Raw genomic sequence first — 11,541 nt, 5'->3', positions numbered from 1 at the left:
TTCAATGAATTATGGTCAGGCTCAAAGCACAAATCCCTCTTCTGTTTCCCAAAAAGCATTTCTTCTTCTTCCGAAGATTAAGCTCCTACGTTGAATGATCTGTAAATGAACCTCACCAGCTACCACGGCAAACAAATCTGCAATGGTCATGCATTGCTAGCTAGGAGCAAGCTTCTGACGAGAGAAAGGAGGAGCCTTGGTAGAATGAGATTTAAATCCATGCTTATCTTAATGAAGACTTGCCACCCAAGGTGAGCTCATTTTTTTTCTCCGATATATTGTTCTTCCAGTGTAGATGAATTTCCATGATCACTGTACTATAAGTAACCATGACACAAATAAACCTGAACAGCATTGGCGCCATCTGGGGTAAACAAATCCTTCTTAAAAATAAAATGTACTTCGTGCTCAAGACATATCTTCTAGGACAGCAGGAAGACACTCAATCACGCACAGCGGCTGCTGTATATTTAGCTACCAACTTCTGCAGATGACTTTGCCGATCCATTTTATCAACGTGAACGTTGATTTCTCCTTAGGTGTTATATTCTGAGTAGGAAATTCAGAACTGAATGAAGTTTCAGACTGTGCATGATACACATAAAATGACCATGTCAATGGAGTGTGCTGGATTCCGAAGCCCTTATGGACAACATAAGCAGATGTTTCTTCCAACGAGGATGCTTTTTAGACCATGAAAAAAAATATTTGGCTACAATGTTCAAAGTGCATGATTATAGGTTTCCAACTGTCTGGCGATGTTATGCTCAAAATCAGCAGTGAGTCTCCAGATAGTATGCTACATCCACAGATTAGATCCAGTCAGAGCTAAACAATCGTTTTTTGCAAGTTAAAGAAGAGACAAACAAGAAAGACAGGAGTCTTATCAACACTTCAGTATTTGGGCCATACTCTCTCCTTACTGCAGTAGTCACATTTGTGCTCTGCAACCTCAAGGAGAAAATCTACTTTAACTCTGCCAGCTGCAAGCCACCAGTGAGGGTGTGAGACTCCTTTCTATCATTTGAAGCTCCAGTGAAGAATTCTCACCTGTAATCTAGCAAGAAGAAGGTGAGACTTCTCACTTCTGCTGCTGCTATTCTAAGAGACAGACTGCAAGGGCTGGGCCCTGAGAGGTACAGGCTTAAAGAATTCGTCTATCTAGATGCTTGGATCCACCACTTTCTGAATGCACAGCTGGAGCATAATGATTTTACTTCTTTATAGATTAGGCATTACATCTTTACAGATGTTCTCGTCTATAAAATGGGAGTGATAATAGAGTCTGCTCCTCCCAAGAGTTCATGTGAACAAAGAATGAGAGGGTCAAATCAACACGAGCTTCTTGCTATTTTTATCAAAATAGAGCAAATGAGAGCTCCCATGAGGACACTGTGTTTCTCTGCTGACCTCAACCTTCTATTGTTGGTTCTCATGAATCTTAATTCACGATGATTCAGGGTGATAAAGAACTCCACACATGACTCATCCTCAAAAGGACAAAAGTTGGACCTAATACCATTATACTGCAATTGTTTCCTAAGTCTCTCTGTCAGTGAGAGGTAAGAATTTCACAAGTCCCATTTCAACAGTCTCTGATGCTAATGCAACAAATATCCTCCAGAAAGGTAGAATTATTTAGGTAATGTACTTAGCAGGTGGTTGACACATGGTAGGTCAAATGCTAGATGCCTTCCTATTTCTGTCACTTGTCCCTCACTAACTTCCAACAGTCAAAATATATGAACTAGCCAGGAACCAGTGGCTCACACCTATAATCCTAGCTACTCAGGAGGCTAAGATCTGAGGAAAGCAATTCAAATCCAGCCTGGGCAGGAAAGTCTGTAAGACTCTTATCTCCAATTAATCACCAGAAAACTGGAAGTGGTGCTGTGGCTCAAGTGGTAGAGTGCTTACCTTAAACTGAAGAGCTCAGGAACAGTGCCAAAGCCCAGAGCTCAAACCCCATGACTGACTGACTGACTGACTCACACTCACACACACACACACAAATATATGAACTAGTATAGGTATATACACACAATGACTTTCAAATATCTGATTCTCTCCTGGTACAGCAAGAGCACACTACTGAATCAGAGTTCTTCTACACCTTTGTCAAATATCATCATTTCTAGATCAGCTGTTAAAACATCATTTGCTGAATCCTTGAAGTAAAAATACCAAGTAAACCAAAAGCAAATAAAGACACCAAATAAAACTTCACATATTTTATCTATAAGCCCAGACTATTCATAAATATCTTTGACCAATGAAACTTCTTGTTCTCATTGAACGATCTAATCAATAAAATGTGAACTTACAAAAGCATTTATATAACTAGAACGTATCTACTTAATGTATTAGGAACCTGTAAGCATCTACCACCAATGCTTAGAAAATATTTTCATATACTTACAATCTCAAAGTTTCATCTACTAATGAAAGTCATTAGCCATAGAAATAAAAGTTTAAAGATTTAGCACTCATTGAAGACTTGCTATGTCCTAGAACTGTGTTTTACATGCTTTATTATATTTAATTCTCCTAATTTAGTATAAAGTATCAATGAACCAGTTTATACATATAGACTCTGAACATGAAGCAGACTCTGAACTGTTGCCTAAAACTTCTCTTGGCTTTGCCTACAGGTAATCCCTTGATATTCCCTCAATTCTCAAAAGTTACTACATAGTTAGAAAATAATTCTTATTAGGTTCTAAAATTTCACAAAATAGTCTACCATTTTAAGTTTTAAGCATTAAGCAGAGTATATTCAAACAAACACACTTAAACAGATATGGTGCTCATCTTTTCAGAGTCAGCCTCATATTACATGATAAAACATAAAAGGATCACTTCAGAAAGATGCAATACACTTGCTCATTTAAAGGACTCAGGTTCTCATATGGCCATATAAGATGATACTAAGTGAAATGACTCCAAGACATGGACCTAAGAGGGTTTTGTTGTTGTTGTTGTTGTTTTTAATGTACTATGTAATTTTTTGTTTTCTTTTCTATTTTTCCCCATATGGTTTATCCCCTGTTGTCACTGTATTTGATTTTGGTGTCCTGGGCATTGTATGTACATTTTTTTGAATTAGGGGAGGGGAACAACAAAATGGAGAGAGAAAGGGAGAACCAATGCAGCCGTGATACTCACTGGACACTATGCTAGAAATGGTCTGTACAATTTGTGGGGGGAGAAAAATGAGGGAGGGGTAACAAGTTCAACAAGAAACGTACTCACTACCTTACTTTTGTAATTACACCCCTCTGTATATCACCTTGACAATAAATTTAAAATAAAAGGACTCAATTTCAAACACCTACAAGGGCCAGGCAAATAACACATGGGTGAAGAGGGTTGAGTGGAAGACAATTAGGAATGGCAGAGATGGTGATCTGTGAAAGATTTATTCTATCTAAAGACAGGAAAATTCAATTTTTAATCGATTTTTTTATATTTGCTCTGTCTAAGGAAATTTAGATATTTTAAACATACTATGTTTCATCTTCAATTCTAGATTATCTGAGTGAATGCTATTTCATTTATGATGCCCATGGAATCCATTATAATTCAAAATTGTAACCAATGGTTAAGTTAGAATAAACCTATCTCCCTATTAAATAAACTCAGCCACATCCTTCACACAAGATGAACTGATTTTATTTCCTAAATATAGTGAAAGATGTAATTGAGATTGAAATGATCATTCCCAAGTATAGGATATAGCAGAATAATAACTACATTATCACCAATATTGATACTTTTATAGTATATTTTATATTACTGTTATATACAAACTCATCATTGTGATCTCTACTAAGAGATATAAAGATGGACTGCTATAATCCAGATGTAGAATGACCCCCAATAGCTCATGTGTTAGGAGCTTGGTCCTCAAGTTGGCACTATGGAGAGATGTTGGTAGCTTTAAGAGGTGGAGCCTAGCAGATTTTAGGTTATTATGTAAATGCCCTCAAAGGCCACTGTGGGGTGTCTGTCTCTACCTCTGTTTCCAGATTGTCATGAAGTGATGGGTACTTTCTTCTACCAGATGGTCTCGCCATGGGCCTAAAAACAATGAGGCTGACTGTAGGCTGACCTACACTAAATCTTTTACTCTTTTTAAATTGGGTACCACGGGTATTTTGTGACAGTAATGAAGAGCTGCCTAATACATTCAGATAGAACATACTGACTTTGCCCAAATCACTAGAACCTCGATTTGGAAGAACAGAGACTCAGGCTAGGTCATTTGAATAAATGTGTCAGCCTGTGCCATGCAAGGTAACTGTGTCTACCACTACAATGTGTGGAGCCAGAATGCATGTGTGCACAAGAAAGCTGTCATGCTGGTTGGGATCAGATCAGACTCTAACGTATCAAGCCCCACTTGACAGCTCACCAGACTGTCTGGTGGGAACTTTATCCTATCATAATTGCTACCATTTATCCAAAATGGTACCTAGGCAGTGATTTTGAGTGTCTCAACATATATTTTAACCTATGGAACCTCACATATCAAACCATTATTCATATTAACAAATGTGCTTCAAAAATCCTGCTACCGATCTAAACAGCTGCATAGATCAACTAGACTTAACAGACATCTACCAAACATTTCACCCAGCAGCATCAGAATACACGTTTTTCTCAGCAGCACATGGAACGTTTTCTAAAATAGACCACATTTTAGGCCACAAAGCAAACTTGTCTAAATTCAGAAACATTGAAGTTATACCTTGCATCCTCTCTGACCACAAGGGAATAAAAGTAGAACTCAACACCAAAAGCCACCAAAGAAAGTCTGGCATCACATGGAGGCTAAACAACACACTGCTGAATCATGAGTGGGTCATGGAAGAGATTAGAAAGGAAATTAAAATGTTCATGCTATTCAACAAAAATGAACACACAAATTACCAGCTCCTCTGGGACACAGCAAAGGCAGTACTCAGAGGCAAGTTTATAGCTCTGAGCTCCTACATCAACAAATTGGAGAGATCTGAAACTAACAATTTAATGACACATCTAAACCTCCTTGAAAAAGAGCAGCAAGATAAACCCCAATCCAGTAGACGGAAAGAAATAATCAAAATTAAATCAGAATTAAATGAATTAGAATCCAAAAAAACTACAGAAAGAATCAACAAAACAAAGAGTTGGTTCTTCGAAAAACTTAACAAAATTGACAGACCCTTAGCAAATCTTATCAGAAAAAGAAGAGAACACACCCAAATTAATAAACTCAGATATGAGAATGGAAACATCACCACGGAAACAACCAAGATTCAGAACATTATAAGGGAATACTTCTCAAAACTCTATGCTAATAAGTTTGAGAACTTGACAGAAATGGACCTTTTCCTAGCAAATATTGACATGCCAAAACTAAACCAAGATGATTTAAACTATCTTAACAGGCCCATATCAAGCACTGAAATAGAAACAGCAATAAGAGACCTCCCAGCTAAGAAAAGTCCAGGACCAGATGGTTTTACAGCGGAATTTTACAAGGCCTTCAAAGCAGAGCTCACACCAATACTCCTCCAACTCTTCAATGAAATTGAAAGAGAAAGCTCACTACCGAACACATTCTATGAAGCCATCATAACCCTCATCCCAAAACCAGGCAGGGACTCATCAAAGAAAGAGAACTATAGACCCATTTCTTTGATGAATATTGATGCAAAACTTCTCAACAAAATTTTGGCCAATCGACTTCAACAATGCATCCAAAAAATCATACACCATGATCAAACAGGATTCATTTCAGGGATGCAAAGCTGGTTCAATATACGCAAATCAATTAATATTATTCATCACATCAACAGGAGCAAGAATAAGACCCACATGGTTATCTCAATAGACGCAGAAAAAGCATTCGACAAGATCCAACACCCCTTCATGATGAAGGTTTTGGAAAAATTAGGAATCCATGGAACATTCCTCAATATAATAAAGGCTGTATATGACAAACCTACAGCTGCTGGAGGGGATGTGGACAGAAAGGAACCTTACTTCATTGTTGGTGGGAATGTAAACTTGTTCAACCACTTTGGAAAGCAGTATGGAGGTTCCTCAAAAGACTTCACATAGAACTCCCCTATGACCCAGCAATCCCACTTTTGGGCATTTACCCAAATGTTTACAAACAAGACCACACTAAAGCTACCAGCACGACTATGTTTATTGCAGCATTATTTACCATAGCTAAGATATGGAACCAACCCAGATGCCCCTCAGTAGATGAATGGATCAAGAAAATGTGGTATATATACACAATGGAATTCTATGCCTCCATCAGAAAGAATGACATTGCCCCATTTGTTAGGAAATGGAAAAACTTGGAAAAAATTATATTAAGTGAAGTAAGCCAGGCCCAAAGAAACATAGGTCCCATGGTTTCCCTTATTTGCAATATCTAGTATATGTATGAGTCAAGCGGAAAAGGTCAGATAATGTGATGTCAGGAAAATGAACCCTTAGATATGTATTTTAATGTTTTTTTCTTTCATGCATGTGTTTCTAACACATTTATAAGATTATCTCTTTGTTGCTTTGTATGCCCCTCCCCCACAGTATAACCCCTGCTTTCACTATATTTGATGTCAGTTTAACTTGTGGAGGAGATGGGGAAAAAACCAGTTGTTTAAGGATACAGGTGGACCCATTGCAACAATGAGAAGTACAAGTTGTCATGTCCAAAACGAGCTTTACAACGTCGGTGCGGGGGGGGGGGGGGGGGGAAGGGGGGGAAGGAGAAGGATTGGGATTGGGGGGGAGGGGGGAGGCTGGGAAGGGATATGAAGGGTAAACCAAAGGAGGAGGCTGCAATGCTTGGTAAGAAATGTACGCATTATCCTGCCCATGTAATTGTAACCCCTCTGTACAGTATGTTCACAAATAAAATTAAATTAAATTTAAAAAAAAATCCTGCTACCTTTAGCCAACTCCCAAAATTGTATGTTTTACGTTATTATTGAAGTGATGTAAGAAAAAAATTTGGTGTCTTTATCTCAGATTTTACTGTAAGCCTTCTCAAATTATTTTTTAAAAGATGCAGGGAATAGATTATGAATAAATAAGTATAAGTACATAAATAAAAAATATCCAGTTTCTGCCAGCAAAGGACAACGAGTCCAGATTTTGTAGCATCTCTGGGGTGATTATTATTCGCAAAACGTTCACATAATGCTTTCATATACCAGAAACTGTCTCCTTGCTATTGACCACAAAAGGCTTTTTGAAAACAAGATGCTGGTCCCCCTAAAATGGATCATGAAGATCAACTTGAGGTCATAGAGGTATCTTTATGAACTGAGGCTGCACCTTCAGTATGTTTTTATCATTTCTATTACAATCAATGTTTATGCACACCAATGTACAGAAGCAGAAAACCTATAATGCTATAGGCATTACAACCCCGGGTTAAATGTTGTGTGATTTAGAACTTCATTGCAATTTCTTTGCTCTGCAAAACCTACACTGGTCAGGTCCTCTCTCACTGGCTCTCAGCTTCTTATCAACAAGAAGTCCTGAAAGGGAAATTTAAACAACTAGACGGAAAAAAAAATCTCTCCTCAGACTTTGAGTGGACCTTCATCACTGCTAGTCCATGGCTGCTTCGAGCATTCACCAAGAAAGAAACACATAAGCCTAAGCACAAAAATTAGAAAGCTTATCAAAGAAGTTTTCAGTTGTTTTTATCCGTTGTTGAGCTCAATCTGCTGTGGAGTCAATTACTGAGCCTATAAAGGAGTCGAGTGGATGTCAAGAAAGGCTGGGTGAGCCACCTATGTGGAAACCTTTGTGGTCTCAAGCAGGAAGATAAACAGGGTTCTTCTACAACTCAGTTTTTATACATAGCATATTTCTTACCATACAATGCACAGAAGAACTAGCCTTGGAAATAATAAAGCTGGAATTGTAGAAATGGAGTAAGCCATACAACACTGGTCTATTTACAGCTTACTGAGATAATCACTAGGAGATGTAGGGTCCACCAGCCCAAGATTTAAAAAACCTCAGCTTAAAGAAAATCCAAAGGATAAGTTCTGAATAGATAGTTGTATAGCATTTAAGAAATACATAAACAAATTGTGCACATGGAAATACTTCTAGACTATGTTGGCTTTTAAAAATCCACCTATGTGCCAGGCACCAGTGGCTTATGCCTGTAGTCCTAGCTACTCAAGAGGGTGAGATCTGAGGATCGTGGTTCAAAGCCAGCCTGAGCAGTAAAGTCCATGAAACTCTTATCTCCAATTAACTACCAGAAAACCAGAAGTGGTGCTGTGGCTCAAGTGGCAGAGCTGAAGATCTCAGGGACAGTGCCCAGGCCCAGAATTCAAGCCCCATGACTGGTTAAAAAAAAATCCACCTACCTTATAGCCCCAGGTAAGCCTCCCAGCCTTGCTATACCATTGCAACAGACCAAAACTGATTATCTTACAGGTTATTTTGTCCAATTTGAAACAGGTAGAGAGGTAGAATGCTAGCTTTGAGCACAAAAGCTCAGGGACAGTGGCCTGGCCCTGAGTTCAAACCTCAGGCCTGGCACATATGCACATATAGAGGAATCCAACTATTATTCATATTGATAGTTTAAATATTTATACCAAATGTACCTCCTGAGGTTAAAGAAAAAATAATGTACAGCAAATCTATGTTAGGATGCAGGTTGTAGCCAAGCAAGGAGATACGCCTTTGGCCCTCATGTGCCTCTCCTTGGAGAACAGGAGACCATGAGACTAAAGATGTGCATTCACCTTTTAAAAGTGAGGCACACATGACAGTATGTATTTCAAAGGTCTCCAATATCACTTAATTAAACAACAGCAGAGAAGGACGGAATTCACTGCGCATAGGTAGTACAGACCACAGTGTAGCGGCCTGGCACAGAACTCTTTGGTGCGTTTGAAGAGTAAATGATTCAAGGAAGGAAAATAGTTAGGCAAAATGACTGGGTATTACGTAAATCATGAAAGCCCAACATTCAAGTCAAGATCTTCAGGGTTCCTGGGTAAGATGAGATCAGGGAATTCCTAAGCTGATGTGTTGAATGGGAACCCTTTCATGCAACTTAAAGATAATAAAAACAATTTTTTTAAGCAGCTGAGATCTTTTACAACTGGTAATTTCCATTTCACCTATATCCGCAGTAAATTTTCCATTAAAATCCAATGTTTTATTACAAAACTGTTCTAGAATTGGTAAGAAAGTTATGTTAGTGAGAATGTCTTAAAAGATACACACGTGTACCACATATGAGCACACGTGCACAGGGAGAAACAGGCACATAAGCACAGGGGCACTTTGCACATAGGTACACATATGTGTAGGTACACATACATGTGCACACGCACACAGAGACAGACAAAGACAAAGAATTTACCAGAATAGAGTCTTCCATGCTACCATATGTTCAGGAAATAGCAATGACATGTAGTCTTTGTGAGAATAGCTAAAGAACTGGCAGAAGAGGAAAATGAAAGAAATAGATCGGAACCAGGATTCACTAGAGGCACCATGGGAGTATTTGCATATGTGTGTGCATCTAGGATAACATAATGTATGAGGTGGCTGAGATGATCAAAAAAGGACAGAGTCGGGCTGGGAAGGTGGCTCAGTGGTACAGCGCTTGCCTTGCATGCATGAGGCCCTGGGTTCGATTCCTCAGCACCACATAAGCAAAAAGAAAAAAGCCGGAAGTGGCGCTGTGGCTCAGGTGGTAGAGCACTGGCCTTGAGCTGAAGAGCTGAGGGACAGCACCCAGGCCCAGAGTTCAGGCCCCACGAACAGATCCCCCCCCAAAAAAAGAAAGAAAAGGACAGAGTCTTCAAACATGGCTATTAGGGAACAGGGGATTAGCTTAGTGGATGAGCACTTTCCTGGTGAGTGCAAGGCCCTGAGTTCAGTCCTCAGCTCTTAAAAAAAAAAAAAAAAAAGCAAAGCAACTAGCACATACACAACCTAAAAAGAACAAGGCTGTTTGAAGAAAGTGATTAGCTCTTTTTAAGATAAATCAATTTACCCCTTACTCCACCTTATGCAGAAGAATGGACGGGGCTAAAGAGAGAAAAAAAATTCAGCATTAAACACAAATCATTTTAAAGGAAACACAATTTAGGTAAATTTTAAGTGTTCTATGAATGAGAAAGTACTATCTCCACAAAAACCCAAAAGAAAACTAGGACAACTGCAAATATTTTCAACATTTTTATGCTAAGAAAAAAATATATAGTTAATATAAATGATGCAAGTTCAGTCCTAGCAATACTTAAAGCACATTTGAAAATTGATGAACGGCCGTGCTGTTGGAAGTTGTTTGGAGGTTAGGAGTTCTCGGCTGGAAATTCGCTGGTGGAGCGGTCATGTCGCATAAACAAACTTACTATTCGGATAAATACAATGAGCAGTTTGAATACCGGCATGTCATGTTACCCAAGGACACAGCCAAACTTGTCCCTAAAACCCATTTGATGTCTGAATCTGAATGAAGGAATCTTGGCGTTCAACAGAGTCAGGGATGGGTTCATTATACGATCCATGAACCAGAACCTCATATTTGCTGTTCCAGAGGCCACTACCCAACAAGCCAAAGAAATGAAGCTGGAGAACCATTTCCAACCTCAACTTTACACAGCCTGTCCTTTCTAACATCTTTCTCATAGCATGAATATGTTGCTTTCTTATTTCTCTCTTTGATATTTAAAGGATATTTGATACACTGTTTGAATGTGCCGAAAACTGCTTTGCTTCTTGAGTAGAGCCACCACCACAGCCCTACTAGAGGAGTGCTTTGTGGGCTTCAAGCTCAGCTAAGTGGGATCTCAGAAGTCATGGTGTGCTCTGTATCCACAGAGCACTTGACAGAGGGAGGAAGCGTCTTAAGAATCAGACCATGGCTATACCAGGGAATGTGTAAACCCGCTATTTTATTTTTTCCTACTGGGTATTGTATGTATGGTGACTTGTGGATTTATCTCTCAATGTATTGAAATTTTCCATTTTATTCAAGAAATCTGTTCTGTGTTTCAAGACTTGGGTAAAGAGGAAGTTTTTATTAAAAAATAAAGAAAATTGATGAAAGGCTGTCATCTAGCTACCTGCAAAGAAGAAAATGGAAGACCACTGTTTCAGGCTAGCCAAGGCCAAAATAAAAAAAAAAAGTTTATGAGGCCTCATCTTAACTAGCGTCTGAGCATGGTGGGATCCATCTGTTAACTCAGCTATGCAGGAAGCACACTAACTGGACGCGGTGGCCGTTGCCTTTTGTCCCCAATGACATTGAGAAGCACAAGCAGGAGGCCAGCACAGGCAGAAAGTCAAATCCTACCTCAAAGATAATCAATGCAAAAGTCATGCTGAAGGCATGGCTAACATGGTAAAGCACCTACCTGTCTAGCAAGCAGGAGTCTTTGCATTTACTATCACAAAAAAAAGGAAAAGGAAAAGAAAAGAAGGGAAAGGAAAAGCAAACACTCAATATTCAAGCAAGCTAAAGATTTAAATTAGCATTAAAAATGA

At 38.9% G+C, this 11,541-nt stretch overlaps 1 pseudogene; it reads left to right on the top strand.

Moving 5' to 3' along the window:
* The first annotated feature begins 10,385 nt into the window (after positions 1–10,385).
* On the top strand, positions 10,386–10,706 carry LOC122127248 (annotated as a pseudogene).
* The last annotated feature ends 835 nt before the right edge of the window (positions 10,707–11,541 follow it).

The sequence above is a fragment of the Dipodomys spectabilis genome, unplaced genomic scaffold (genome assembly GCF_019054845.1).
Source record: "Dipodomys spectabilis isolate Male_0828 unplaced genomic scaffold, ASM1905484v1 ptg000297l, whole genome shotgun sequence".
Taxonomy (NCBI): Eukaryota; Metazoa; Chordata; class Mammalia; order Rodentia; family Heteromyidae; genus Dipodomys; species Dipodomys spectabilis.
This window is presented reverse-complemented; position numbering and strand designations above follow the sequence as displayed.